The 12774-nt window shown below is 32.7% G+C and overlaps 1 protein-coding gene across 1 annotated transcript in view; it reads left to right on the forward strand.

Moving 5' to 3' along the window:
• The first annotated feature begins 315 nt into the window (after positions 1 to 315).
• Positions 316 to 12774, forward strand: part of LOC118203292 (lysosomal alpha-mannosidase-like) — a 261846-nt gene continuing 249387 nt past the window's right edge. The window contains exon 1 of the mRNA XM_085825125.1: positions 316 to 455. The gene's annotated coding sequence lies outside the window, so the exon portion shown is untranslated. The remainder of the gene's footprint in view (positions 456 to 12774) is intronic.

Consider the following 12774-nt stretch of genomic DNA (forward strand, 5'->3'; position numbering starts at 1 on the left):
AAATATATCATTGACCCAAAAAGAGGGATCTGGAGACTTAAAAAACGGCGGCATTTTAAGGTAAATCCGTTTCTATGTGCTTTTTGTGATCCAAAACAAAATCCGAAAATGTAGTAGAAATTTAATTAGGCATCTTTTTAACCTTAGCATTAACAAAACAAAGAAGCTCTTAAATTTGCGAGGTAATTTTCTTGCCATTTTCCTATAGAATGTTCAAAGACGATACGTTTTTCCTTCCCTTTTATTTAGCCGTCCTTGGAGATCGTTTCGTGACCATTGACAGATGTTGAGCGCATGTGCAGTTAGATGTTCAAACATTAGTTGGTCCGTGCTTTTCGTCGTTTTTCCTCAGCTTTCGTAGAAGTGCGTTTTGAAAAATTATTCTCGCGCGTCTTTCACTTACAGCATAGGACTACTTTCAGCGACACTTGGGTTAATATTTATATTAAGAAAAGGTAAGAATTTTTCAAATAATAATGCTATTATTTTTATGCCGTGTAATGTTATTAAAATATATTTGAATTTTTTATCCCCCCCCAAAAAAAAGAAGTAGTACGTATATTTAATCTTTCCAGTTTTTCCCTTGATCGTGAAATTTCTTTATAGAAATTATTATTTAGAGAAAAATCTGAAATTTTCAATGGAGAATATTACTTTCATTAACTTTGTAAAGCAGTTTTTTTATTTGCTTTAAATACGAAAGTATTGATTCGCGTTTTTTAGAAGATAAATAGTTAGGATTGTTTTTGCTCAACGAAATTAATATAAAACACAAGATTTCTTTTAATAAATATTCTGAGCAACATATATAATCTACAAGATGTTTGATATTAGCAACATAAGATTAAGTAGGAAAATTGTTTCCCTAAGAGATGTTACTATTTTCAGTTTTAGGTTTTATATAAATACACTTTGCGGATAATTGAAGAAAAATGAACTCACTTCGTTACCTTCGATGTTGTAATAATACTCTGCTGAATATATTAATATTTTAAAAGTTATTTTATCTGGGCTTACGTAATCTTAATATAAATTGTTTTATTTTCTATTTATCTCCTTATAATATTCTGACTGAAATTTATCTGATTACTTCATGAGTACATTATCATGAGACTTCAAAATAAAAGTTCCTAGTGAAGTTTTATATTTATACTATGTAGACTGTAAAATCTCTTTGCGTGTGTGTATATATGTATATATATATACATATACATATATATATATATATATATATTAGTTTTCTTCAAACGGTGTACAATATTCTTATTTAATACTTCGTCAGATTTTTTTTAAATCCCCCTTTTAGTGCAAAAAAGAGACACAGAAAGAAATGCGGTATAAAACTGAAATTATTTTTAGTTAAGGTTTATTATCATTCAACAGTAAAAACTTAGTTTATTAGCTCAAAAATGACGTAAGTCCCGAATGGAATATTGGTCTCGGAACACTGAAAACGTTTTGTGCCGAAACACTGAAATGTGTTGTATCACTTTTCAAAGTGATACAACACATTGCCACTAAATATTATCGCGTTGTATTACATTCAAAGAAATTAAATAATAAGGAATCTGCATGAATGTATGTATGTTTCCTTACATTATGAAAAAAACGGTACTTAGAATCATCAAATTTTAAATAACCTAGTCCTCCACACGAAAATGGGCATATGGAAAAGCCCGAAATTTGAATTTGGAATTTCTTTGATTGTCTGTTTCATATTTTGTAAAAACGTAACGAAATTTTGATTAACAAAGACAACGATTTCAAAGCGAGCAGTGGCAACACCGTACGAAATAAAACATTTCTATCTCCAGCACGCGAGATTGTCTGTCGGAAATTCTAATGATATGCTGTTTTTAAATATTTTGTTATTTTGCAGTTGAATCGAATTTTATGTGGCGTAAACGCTAAGAACGTGATATTTAATGAATAAAGCAAACACATAAAACATTGATAAGAAAAAAAAAAGTTTTGCAAAGCCATTTTAGTAAGAAAAACTGAGTATTTATATGGTGAACTGAGAAAAGATTGGAAAAAAAAAAAAAAAGAAAAAAAGAAAAAAAAAAAAGAAAAATGTATGCCAACTAACGCTGCATCGGGAATTCTAAACGTATACCGTTATGCTGCTGTTAAATGTTTTTGTAATTTATCTGTTGAATTGTATGTGGCGTAAGAGCTATGGAAATGATGCTTAATAATAAAGCTAAAAAGACAAAAAAATGGGTTTGTAGGAGGAAGTATAACAGCAGATTGGTTGACTGCGAGCTCAGCGAGAACATAAAAAACACCTTAACAAGCCCTTTCGGAAGACCGTTAAAATCTGAAACCTTTCACTTTTTTTTTTTTTTTTTTTTTTTTTTTTTTTTTTTTTTTTACCCTTTTATTTAAAAAGAGAAATGAAATATTTTATGATTGTTGTTTATTTTAAAAATTCTTGTGCATTTTAATTTTAGAAAATATTTTTGTACGTGAGAGGGCTAATGTTGTGTCACAAATCAAAAGGGCACATTGTAATTTTTCTAGCATTTTAAGTTCCCTGCTATTTAGTATTCCAATTAATTAGAGGCAAATAATAATAATAACAATGTAAAAAAAATTTAGACAGAGTAAACCAGAAGGCTCATACTCGGCGCCGATAATTGAGAAGAATGCTGAGTGACGAATTCTTTAGTTTTCGGTTTCATTATTTCTGCTAACTGAAGCATAAAATTTGCTGAAATTGATATTTTTTAGATTTATTTTTTTCAAAATATTTCACACAATAATACTGATTTATAGCCCTTTAAATAGAAAGTTATTGATATGATTGAAAATATATTTTGTAAGATGTTTGAGATGTACTGAGTAAGCAGTAATTATGAGCTAACTTACAGCAAATTTTCATTTGATTTATTTTATTTATCTAAGAATTTAAAATATTTTATGATTTTGCATTCGTAACCTTTCAGGTTTCAGTTTCGGTATAAATGCTTCTGAAATTTCAACAACTGCTGTTTTGTATTATTTATACCTTTTAAGCTCACTTTCTCAAAGTCTTTACTAAAAATTAACTCATTTTGATTTAACATTTTTTCCCGGCATTTTATTTATTCCATGTACACGTAAACTTAATACTGAGTACTTTAGAATTATAAATGTAGCCTTTTTTCACATCTGTTATCATTCCAAGATTGGCGATTGTGAACTCCCTGACTTATATCAGTCCCCTGAATTTTAGCCTAATGTAAAATGTACTTTTTCTGATAAGTTCATTTACTGTAATATAGTGTTATTTATGGCGGAAACAGAGCAGTAGCCAAGACTTTTAAAGTTTCTGAATATAGTTTTTCAATCATTCTTACCACTGGCAGACTTAGTGTTGTAAATCACTTAGCTGCGTCTGTGGCGTTGCAAACTACATTATTAAATACTCTACTAGTCAGCGTAGACTGTCTCATGTTGCACACTAAATCAAACTACTACATTTGAAGACTTCACACTAGAAGTTAATAAAACTAATCTGCAGATAATTTTTAAAATGTGTTAAAGGGTGTTGGAACCCCAAAATCTTCAAAAAATTGTGATTTCGGATTTTTGCATTTTCAAATTCTCTACACTTTTATCTTTCTAAAAATACCATTCTTTAACCTCTATGAAAATTAGAACTGTAAAAAAAATCTAGTTTTAATATGTCATCGACTGCTTTGATCAATGAGGATTTTTACATAAACGAGTTTTTCTCCAAACGTGATTTTTTTTATACTCGATGTACCTTTTCTTAGGAACTACTGCTTACATGTATCTAAAATTTTTATGGCTTATTTATTAGGTTTCCTAATTTTTACTGAAATGAGCTTTTTGTGATAAACTTAGAATAAAAAATTTTAAAAAGTTTTTTGTGTGAGAAAAGTTTTAAATTTTACCATGCCTAACAAAATATTCTGTAAATTACTCTAAAATTCAAAATGTTTCAAAAGCTCATTTCAGTGTAATCAGATAGGTGTACTTTAATTACACAAAAAATTTCAAACGTGTATCTACAGCAGACTCTGAGAAAGGGTACGTCGAAAATGGCCAGTTTAAAATTGTTGGTATAGGGGTTTCTAATACCCCTTAAAAACAATCAGTCTTGTAATAAATCTCAAGTATCTTTTTCTGCTTTCGAGAAAGTGCATGATTATGATTAGGCTCGAGTTTTCAAAAGCCTATCCCAAATGAACATGGAGTACTCGAAGCATGAAGTTTATAAATTATGTTTTCACTCTGTCATACTATATGGACACTGTTATTTGGAGAGTCTTCTAGACGGGATTCCATGGGATGATTTGTATCCAATTAAATATGTATCACTGGCTCAAGCAAAAACCATCACATGTGGTATACAAAATGTAACTTTTAGATAAAATTTACAGATATAAAAGCAGTTTTAGTTTAGTCGTGTCTTATGCTTTCAGACGTTATCAACACAGACTAAAGTGGGCGCTGTTTTATAATCATATATATTATCAATCACCTTTGAAATTTTGCAATCTCTTGGAAGATAATGATGTGGATAATGACTTGGAAGATAATACAGAACAAAACACGTTCGTAATTTTTATGTGCATTAATGTTACAGATTAAGAGAATTTTCACATTTGATCAATTATCTCTACAACTAATGGACAGAATCCAATAAAATATGGTGCGGAAATAGACTGATATAATACAAAACATGTTTCTTACAATAGTCATCTTTTACAATCATGATTGTGCGTAAGACTCATAGGCGTAGGAAGATCTAAATCACAGCTTGTAAAATCGGACCAAAGAAAAAGAAGGTTAATGTAGTTACACTTTAACACTCCTTACAGCTCTCACAATGTGACTTCATACTCGAAATGAGGAAATTTATGAATCTCTGCGGCAGTTGGTTTCTGCAGCTGCGCAATTTTAAAATCTTTGAAATTCTGCAAAAGAGGAAGACGGGCTTCAGTTGTGTTCCCAATAGCCTCTCCGATATATTCTGTAAGGTTTAGCTATGGAGTTATGACTAACTAATTAATCCAGTGACTCAAATCTTTCTCCAGATAATCATCCAATAAATTAAAAGGGCAAATGCTGTTGTCCATAAAAATGAACTGAGGACCTACTGCATTCCTGAAAAGATAAACATAAGATAGCTTCCTTACGCCTCTCAATAGTCATAAAATTTTTGTGAAAATCATGAAGCTATGTGTGCGCATCTAGCATGATACCTGCCTAGACCATCAGACATCTACTGCTATACTGGTACATCTCTCATATGCTAGAGGTCAGTTGTGATTCCTGGATCTCTCCAGATAAAGGTATGACGAGAATCAGTGCTTAGATTGAATGGCAGTCATTCGTAACGGTTCAGCATCTTTATGCAAGTCTACCACTATTCGAACAGACAGAAATCTTCATAATAGTGTTGCAGCATCAGGGGTTGAAATAAATCTTTGGCACTATTCTAAAAAACATTGATTTTTCATAAAGGTCCACCCTTATGAAAAACGCAGAACTGTTATAAAGCTGCCCATCCCTTCATGAAAAGCTTCGGCATAAAGGATACCGAAGCTTTGTCAATCTAATTTTTCAGGTTGTGCTTCTCGGAAGAGAACTTGGCTGTTTCAATGAATTAAACTTATTTTCACTTAAATGATTGCTATACACGTAACAGATGAACAAGATATATATAATTCTTTTCATTAACCTAATCTTCTTTTTCTGGGTTCTAGAATGATGAATATGGGCAGTTAATTTAATGTAAATGTCTTATACTAAATGTTGTACACTCTATCAAATATTCAATTTTTACACGCTTCATTTAAATATCCTGTCTGATCCTATCTGAAAATTATCCTAGGTTTAAATATCTTATCTTAATTTCAGGCCCACCAGCGGCCGAGCGGTAAAGTCGCTGAACACTGGTAGTTCGGTCCGAGGTTCGAATCCCGCGAACGGGCTGGCTGCATGGGCGTTCTCGTGGTTTTCCCCATGTGTAACGTGTATACGAGCCAGTTTCCCTTAGAAAGTCCTCCACGAAGGCATCCCTCCTCTTAGGCAGATAGCCCTCGAGGCTTTGCCATATTCACACACGCACACTTATCTTAATTTCTTACAGCTATCAACGTTCATGACGATTTCAAGTATCGAAAAGCAATTTTACTGTTAGTGATAGAATGTTGAAATCCCTCCTCTATTTAATGTTTTTTCTAATGTTTTCCAAATTTTCAACATCACGACTGCTTAGTTCTCTAGAAGAAAAGGAAGTTTCTTTCTAGAACTTGTCTAGAAAAGTTATTGTCTATGAAAAAGAAAGAAAGAATCCAGAATAAAATAATGTTGCAATGGATTAAAAATAAATAAATATGAAAAGAATCAATTAAATCAACTATTAATCATAAATTAATTCATAACTTATATAAATACATGGAACTATAAAAAAAAACAAGAAAAAAGTGCTGATAACTTCTCATTTCTCAATGAAAATTATTTCCCTGTGGAACCAGTGTTTTGAAAATCACTATTCTAGTTTATTCAGCGTCAGAAATCTGCATTTTTAGAAATCGAGGCCGGGTATTTCTTCTGTAAAGGAATGCCGGTGCGCACTTTATAAAAAACGCCGGTTTGGTATGTGGGTCTCGATAATAAATTACAAGCGAAAAAATGCACGCTTCCTTAAGCTGCTTACTGTTATGAAGCACTGCACTGTTTCAAGTCTTCCAACGATTCTCCTCCTAATTCCATCGTCCAGAACTTTGGTGGCAAATTATTTTAACAACTCTCCACTTTATAAGATTCAACAAATGTGTAAAGAAAATGACAAAGAGTGTGAACGGAAATGATGCAATAAAAATACCACTTGCACTTTTAATAACCCATCTCTTAAATGTTCCGTCTACACGCACCTGTACCCTTATCTGTTTGACAATGCAGATTTGAATTTTTTTTTTTTTTTTTTTTTTTGAAATATGATTTGTGTCTTTCAGTATTGTAAGAGAAAAGTGTTAAAAGTAAGAAAATTTCCTTTCTGAACACCAGAGAATTTTCATTGTATAACGTGATACTGTTCATTTAGTTTGATTACAAGGTTTAGAGAAAAGTGAGAATATGTTTATGCTGGTAGCCGACATTTAAAATCAATAAAGTTTGTGTAGCAATTTTTATTACGCTTTTATTTCGCGTGCTTCTAGACATTGCATGTTAGAAACACATAGTTGACTTTTAGATTAGCAAACATAAAGCGCAAATACAGAGGCAAAATTTGGCATTAGAAGGCATTGACATTTACCGCATACTATTCTACAATGTATTTTCGCACATTATAATCTGATATTTGTTTCAGAAGTTTCATGGTATTTTGTTATATATTCATAACGTACTTTGATTTAGCTGGTAGAACAAATAAGCGGAATTTTCTGTTTTATATCAGATTTACGACTATGATTCATATTTACAAAAAATTAAAAGGCTTAGATATTTTTGCATCGTTGAAAAGAGCATCATTTGTACCATCCAGTTAATCTCCTCTTCCCAGACAACTAAAAACGTTTGATGTTATTATATCATATGCAATATCTATCATATAGAGCATCATATTGTATCTTTCATTCAGAATGGTACGCAAGGAAGGAGATACTATCATGCTGTCATGCTAGAGGGATCTTCTTCCATCGGTTGAGCTGATATTTCTTGGCCTATATGAAGAATTCTTGTAGTTCCTGGGCGTCATTATAAGTACTCTCGTTTCTGGATGTGGAAATCAAACAATGCAAAGTTCGGCTACTCATGCATCTAAGACTAGATCGAGCTGTACATCATGTTGTACTGTCAGCTGTGAAACTTGTGTTTTATTGCTAATACTGATAATCCCTTGATAGAATGATAGAGAAGCAATCAACAAGATTCAGGAGCTTTCAGTTTTCTTGTTTTTCAAAACTGAACTACATGCTTACCGTTTGTAAAGAGAACGCTTTGAGACAATGCTATTTAATTTTTTTGAGAACAGTATCCTCCTATCTTTAATCACAGCTAAGGAAATGCAAAGATAATATATCCTTCGTTTTATATAACATAATAAATTGCCTCTTTCCCGTATTGTAATCTTTAAGTGATTTTTATGGAGGAACGAAGGAAATACCTTTCAAATCATGAAAAAGATTTTTTTTCCCATGAATTCAATTTTTAGTTACTTTTTTATGCATTACTAAAAGCATACCATTTATTCATTGGCTAATTTTGCTACTTTTGTTACTTTTCCCCTATGTAGTGTTACTAATACGTCCAATTTTGCTTCTTCTGCGAAGCCTTAGTCAGTGTATAAGTTGAGATATTGTGTCTTTTACTTAAACTGAGTAAATATTCAAAATAAAATTATTTGAATGCTTTTTTCCTTTAAATGAACAGGAGAAAAAGAGGAATAAATATTTATTTTAATGTCACAGGCCTAAAACTGTACATTAACTGGTGTTTATTCATAAGTAATAACCTTTCATAGTCTCTTGTTCCCTTACATTCTTTCAAAAATTCCCTTCTTCGCTTCAGTGAGCTCGGCCAAGGTCTGCCTATCCTTTCTAGAGCATTGCAACGGCAGATTCTTTTGTTTTTTTAGGCCTTTTTTATAACAAAAAGATTATTACTGCTCACGTTTTTTGAATAAGTGGCATTGAGTAGCCATAAGAGGAGCAGCAAATAGAAAAATTGCTTTTACTGCACATATTTTGCCATTGAGACTCTTCAGAGTAACAATGTAAGTGGTGCTTATTTGATGGTTATGATCAAAGTGGAATTCAGGAAATATTGATTCTCAAAATCGCTCCACAGATTTTGATATATTGAAGAACTTTCTTTGACGATATTTTGTTTTATTGGCAACTTGAGGGCATAGTCAGTTTTTTTTTTTTTTTTTTTTTTTTTTTTTTTAAATATATAATTAGCGTAAGGGTTTACTTAAGGCGCACTTCGCTTTTTTGAAAATCCGCTCTTTCCAATTGTTATCATTTACACCATGGCCCTTCGTTTCATTTGTAGCAGCTTGCTCTTTGAGTATTATTGTCCAGATTTTGCCATTTCAAATACATGTTTTAATTCACTCTATTGTCTTTTTAATACATCTTATGCATAGGGTAATTCAGAAATATGAGTGCACATTTGATCATGTTGTGCGATGATGATGTTATTGCTACGGAAACTGAGACAGGGACATGTCAAGTTAATTCTTCAACCTATAGCCAACACACAGCAGTACCAACAGACATACCTTATTGCTTTTTCAGGGATTTATTAGCAAATATATCTTCAATTATTATCGAGCATTTGCTGCGTCGGTGCTACTGCAAGCCCTTCCAAGAAGTTTTCTTTCCTAGTTCTCCTGTTATAAGCAGTCGTTTTCTCTACTTTCCCATAGTAGCTGGAAACAATGTGTATTACAATTACTTCTCTCCAATTACACGGTCTCAGAACCATACTGGTATGTAATCACACATGATGGTATTATAACTTATTGTTGCATCATCATTTTGCGTGACGACGTTACATGAAACATGACTGTCCTGTGAATTGAAAAAAAAATTAATTTTATCATTAGCCGTTCTAATGGACTGTTAATCGTCATAATACATAACAATATATTATATGTTTCCATAATTCTGACTCAACGTGTATAGTGCATTATTTACACTTTTAGGAGATCAAAATATATTTGCAAGCGAAAAAGAAAAGGTGATGGGAAGGATTTGTGTTTCAGTATTAATTATTTAATTATTTTTAATTTCATTTATTTTTTTTTTTACTTATACTTATTTTTTATATATGTATTTTTTAATTTCCTTAATTGCCTTTTTTCGTTTGTAGACCTGCTTCCTCGTTATATTGTCAGTCAAATGGGACGCATCCCTTTTTTATACAGTAAATTAGACATTGAAGCTTTAAATAAATGCTTAAAAGGAAAAAAAAATTAGGAGAAATTTACTTATCTGTAATTTTTCTTCTCGAGCATACAAATTACTACCATTTACTCACTTTAGTTGAAAGTGCTATGAAAAATAAGAAAGAAAGATTTTTCAGAACCGGTTTTGTTTCCCCTAAAGACCTGTCACAGCCCTTATTCTCTTAAGAGTAACAATAAAAAATCTACGGAAAAAAAAAAATCACTAATATTGACTCAAAATAAGGTCGGAAACAGGAAGTAAAATGTGTGTACTTAAGTGCACAATCGTTTAAATAGTGAGTTTACATCTTTCAAACATTGTTTTCCTTTTCATATTGAACTTTCGAGAAACAGATTTTACATCTATCAAGAAATGAAACAGCAAATAGCTAACATTGAATGCAAAATGCCCATAATAATTAAAAGCATTGTGTACAATAAACCATAAATAATATCGTAAACAATTATATTAGACAGCAAGTATACGCCTGAAATAATACGCATTAAAACTGAATTATAACTGTGAGACAGAGATAAAATAAATGAAGTTCAAAGTTTCATATGATATTTTACTATTGCCATTCCGCTCAGAAAAAAGAATTATAATTTTCTCTGACAGTAAATTTTCATCTAAAATAATTTAATAATTTATTTAACGGAAAGCTCCAGGTCAAAGTTCTGCTAGTTCGGAGTTCTTATTATGTAACGTATATGCTTATAATATCCAACAATACTCTAACATTCAAATAGCAATACACATCTTCCAGCGCTACACATCGACTTTAACACAAATCAAAGCACTAGGAAATATTTACAGCCAATTTGTACATTATCTTGATTTACTGGGGCCATAGTTTACAGATACAGAATTTCAATCAAAAGCAAAAAATCATAATACATAACAGTTCTATTTCGCAAAGGGCAGTCATCCAGTCTATCATCTACTGCTAGATTATTTGAAGAATAAAACACTGGGAATGGAGAGTCACATATTTGACACACGGCTGGTCCTATAGCAACTTTAAGGCTGTTAGACCTGCGTGAAATAGGAGTAAAACACTGAATTGGCTCGTCCCGTCTATTGGTTAGAGGCCACGCTTTTAAAATCATATCAAATAAAATCATAACTGATAATCATAACTCACATTTGAGCTCACTTTGAGAATTAAACTGAGAATTAAATTATTTTCGTAGCTTACTTAAGACCTCTTCACGGAATACATAACAGATTTACTCTTCACAATGAAATAAAATACAAAACAATAATCCCTTAAGCTTTACTTTTATGCCTTCGCTACCTGTGGGCATGCTGCAGAAATAAATTTTTCTAAAATACAGAAATATAAAGCCTTTAAAGTAATGGCCAACGCTTCTTGATTTATAACGAATATCACTTTACGTACCAATTTAAAAATCGAAATTATTAGAAAATTCGTTTCCAAATTATTAACAATCTTTATTAGAATAATAAACGCCATCAAAAGCACTATAATTTCAATTAAAATTCATGAACATCGACCACAAGAAAAGCACGCGTACCAGACTTATACTTTTCTATGGTAACAATTGGTATCATTTTAACGTGAAAATTTTCAAAGAAATATTTAAATGTTCTTTAAGGACATCTCATTGCAAAGTATTTCATCTGACTCTTCCAACCTGCAAGGAAACAGATGAGGCTACTTCTAGGAATTGCAAATCATTATACAGGGTGATACTATACAGGGTAAATTCAAATCACTATACAGGGCAAATTGTTTTTGCAAATTAAGAGAGGTGATAGCACCCATCCAGACAAGCAATAATTACCATAGAACATAGAATCGCATTCCACTCTGAGAGACAGAAAACAGAAATATTAGAATTTCAACCTGAACTTACAACAGTGTTGGGAAAGCGAATGAACGAGACCAGACGTTCCGCAATCAGATTTATTATTTAATGAAAAACTCACATAATGCCGACCACGTGTTTCGTTGCACAGTTGACATTGACGAAGGAGCAACTGACGCACCCTCTCGAAGATTCCTGGTGTCGCGTTAATTTTGTTCGCGGCAACAACGATTCTCGCCACAAGATCTTCAGCTGAGTCCACAGGTGTCTCACACTAAAGATTTAATGTGCCCACAGAAGAGTGGGTTGCAGTCCAGTGGGATGAGGTCCGGTGAGAGAGGAGGCCAAGCCACGTTCGATCCATCGTGCGGGATATGTGGCATTCAGAAATTTCCGGACCGTGACGGAAAAATTTGCTGGGGCTCCATCGTGCATAAACCATATGTCTCTCTGGATGGGAAGCGGAACAGCCTGCAATAAACTGGGAAGCACTTGTTCCAAGAAGATACGGTATATTACGCCGGTCAAACGGTCTGGCAAGGGCCTACCAGGTAATCACCTAGGATACCTGCCCATACGTTCACGGAAAATTTCTCGTGGTGTTTATGAAGGGCAGGGCAGTGGAGATTGCTGTCAGACCAAACGTGTTGATTGTGCACGTTGAAAATGTCTTCTCTGCTGAATGTTGCCTCGTCATTAAATAATATTAGTGCAGGAAATCGTGGATTGTTATTCCTCATTCCAAGCATCCACTACACAAAGTTTGCTCCGCAGTAATAATCCTCTGTGTCCAAAAATTGCCCTTTTTGCACGTGGTAAGGGTGCATGTGTTCCTCATGTAAAATACGCCACACCAACTGCCTGAGAAATATCCATTTCGTATGCCACCGATCGCGTACATGTGGAAGGAACTGCTTCAAATCTAGTTAAAACTCACTCTTCCACTTCTGGGGTTCGTGAATTTCGCGAACATCTTGTATTGCTTTTTGACGTGGCAAAAGAACCGGTTTCTCGCAGTTTTCGATCAA

The sequence above is a fragment of the Stegodyphus dumicola genome, chromosome 1 (assembly GCF_044657685.1).
Source record: "Stegodyphus dumicola isolate Sdum_Otavi_A_Nest chromosome 1, ASM4465768v1".
Lineage (NCBI taxonomy): Eukaryota > Metazoa > Arthropoda > Arachnida > Araneae > Eresidae > Stegodyphus > Stegodyphus dumicola.